Source organism: Arvicola amphibius, chromosome 1, assembly GCF_903992535.2.
Source record: "Arvicola amphibius chromosome 1, mArvAmp1.2, whole genome shotgun sequence".
Taxonomy (NCBI): domain Eukaryota; kingdom Metazoa; phylum Chordata; class Mammalia; order Rodentia; family Cricetidae; genus Arvicola; species Arvicola amphibius.
This window is the reverse complement of record NC_052047.1, coordinates 196,734,929-196,737,793: the sequence shown is the minus strand read 5'-3', so window position 1 is coordinate 196,737,793 and position 2,865 is coordinate 196,734,929.

Sequence of the window (2,865 nt, the reverse complement as noted above, 5' to 3'; positions counted from 1 at the left end):
AGATGTAATAGTTAGCTAGAAATATGTCTGAGTCATTGGCCAAGCAGTGTTGTAATTAATTATAGTTTCTGTGATTATTCAGGTCTGTGCAGTCGAGAAATGAATGAGCAGTGTCCACCTACAAAATGGTGCACCAACACGGGGCAACTACATCTACATGAAAGCAGAGAGTTTGGGAAGGAATTCCAGACACAAAAGAATAGAATTATGGTGTAGGAGGTCCTTCTGTATATGTGTTATTTTTATTGGCTAATGAATAAAGAATCAGCCTTGGCCTGTGATAGGGCAGAGGAGAGCTAGGCAGAGAAACTAAACTGAATGCTGGAAGAAAGAAGGTGGAGTCATGAGAAGTCATGTAGCCCTGCAGGAGACAGATGCCAGATTACAGATGGAACTTTGCCTAGTAATACATGGCCACGTGGCAATAAACAGATTAATAGAAATGATTAACCAAAGATATAAGAGCTAGCTAGCAATAAGCTTAAGTGATTGGCCAAGCAGTGATTTAAATAATATAGTTTCTGACTGGTTATTTAGAGTCTGGGCAGTCAGAAACAAACAAGCACCCTCCTACTACAGATTGGTGCACCAACGTGGTTAAGTACATCTACATAAAAACCTGAAAGAGCTTGAGGAGGATGGGCATCAAAGAGGCTCCTCATAGAGTTTGCTAGCCATTTGGGCAAGAAACTGCTCTTGCCTGGACTGCTTGATGCTATGCTGTATGAACTGGACAAGCAGGGCCCACAGAGAAATGACTGTTGAACTTGCCTAAAGGGGAGATGGTCCTTTGGGGTTCCTGCTTCATAAAAGATTCTGCCAGAGGTTCTGCAGGACACAGAAGAAAGTGACTGACAAACTGCCAATAGAGGAATTATTGAAATTTCCTGCTTCATGAAAAAGTCTGCTTGATACTATGGGCTGTATGCTGAAGATGGATGCCCCAACGGTACAGAAGAACTTTGAGTGACTGTCCAGGCAGTGAGATGTCTCCGTTAATTCTAGAGTTTTGGAAGTTGCTTACAATACACTTCCTGTTAACTTATATTCTATCCTCTGGGATCTTTGATGGAGGTGAAGAACAGATGGTTATAGTTTTCCTTAGTTATGATAAAAGATAGTCAAAAAACTTTAGACTCACAAAATAGGATAGATGATGAGTTATTTTCCTTAATTTTCCTAATGTAAATGGACTAAATATTGTAGCTGTAATTCTTTTATTTATTTATTTATTATATATACAATATTCTGTCTTGCGTGTGCCTGCAGGCCAGAAGAGGGCACCAGACCCCATTACACATGGTTGTGAGCCACCATGTGGTTGCTGGGAATTGAACTCAGGACCTTTGGAAGAGCAGGCAGCGCTCTTAACCACTGAGCCATCTCTCCAGCCCCTGTAACTGTAATTCTTGATTGATATGTTTTGTTATATGTAATTTTACTATGTCAAAAACTTTGTTTTGTTTTTTATGTTTTGTTATATGTAATTTTACTAAGTTAAAAACTTCCTTCTTAATTAGACAGAAAAGGGGAGATGATATGGGATTCCCCTCTGTATGCTGTGCATGTTTTATTACCATTGGTTAAACAAAAAGCTGCTTCAGCCCATGGTAGGCAGAATAAAGCCAGGCTGCAAGAGATAGAAAGAGCAAGTGTAGTCAGAGAGATGCCATGTAGCTGCCAAAGGAGACAGATGCTGGAACTTACTGGTAGGCCACAGCCTGTGGTGATACACAGATGAACAGAAATGGGTTAATTTAAGTATAAGAGCTGCTAGAAATAAGCCTATGCTATTGGCCAAGCAGTGTTGCAATTAATACAGTTTCTATGTGATTATTCGGGTCTTGGCAGCCGGGAAACAAACAAGCAGTCTCTGTTTACAGCTGTGCTGCTTAAAATGCTGTTTTCCTTGGAAATCTATTGGGGAAAGTAATGGGACTCACATCACTTAAGCAAAACAGCTTGGCCTTCCAACCTAATATCCCCATTCATTCTAAAGAATCTGGGCAGCAGTGACTGAGTGGTCGAGAGGAACAGCTTCTCCTTCTAGCTGCCCACCCCCATTTCCAATTAAGGTATTTGGGCAAATACTCAAGTAAACGGGTAAGACTTGAGTCCATTTTAAATGTCAGCTAAAATGAAAGGTTTTAGAATGTTGGAAACATGCTCAGAAGCAGTAGTTTAGATGGCTGTTTGCCCAAGATTCCCACAAACGTCTCTTCCTTTGGGACACGCCTGTCAAGGAGAGAACTGAGAGGCACACGTGGAACTCGCCCAGGTAACCCACCAGATGGTAAGCTCTCCCACAAACACGGACTACCGTGACTCAATGACTGCAACATCCCATAACCCTTTGTCTGCTGAAAACCACGGGGGGGGGGGGGGTGAAGAAAACCACGGCTCCACAGTGTCTTCTGGCATGACGCTTCGGTGACACTTGGGAACCACAGCCACTGCGGCTACCTGTACAAGATGGGCCTGCCAACACGCCATCACGAGTGCAGGAAGGGTCCATGAGGCCTTGCTCCTCCCTAACATGCTATATGAATGATTGGTGGGGGTCATTTTCTTTAGTGGTGTAGCCACTGCCAAGCTACCTTGCTCAGCAAAAAGCTGTACACCATGCTCACACCAGCAAGTCCAACCTTAGTGGATTAAAACAAGACACAAAAACAAGAGAGTAGTGTTGGGAAGAAGGTGTTCAGCTGGTGGGAGGGGATGGGAGAAAGTAAAGAGGCAGTGAATTATATTCATGCGTGAAACTGTCAAAGAATAAAAACAAATAATTGTAAAAAAAGCACAACTTCAGACTTAGCAGTGGATAAAATATTTTCAGTTAAGAATTCTACAAAATATAAGACAATA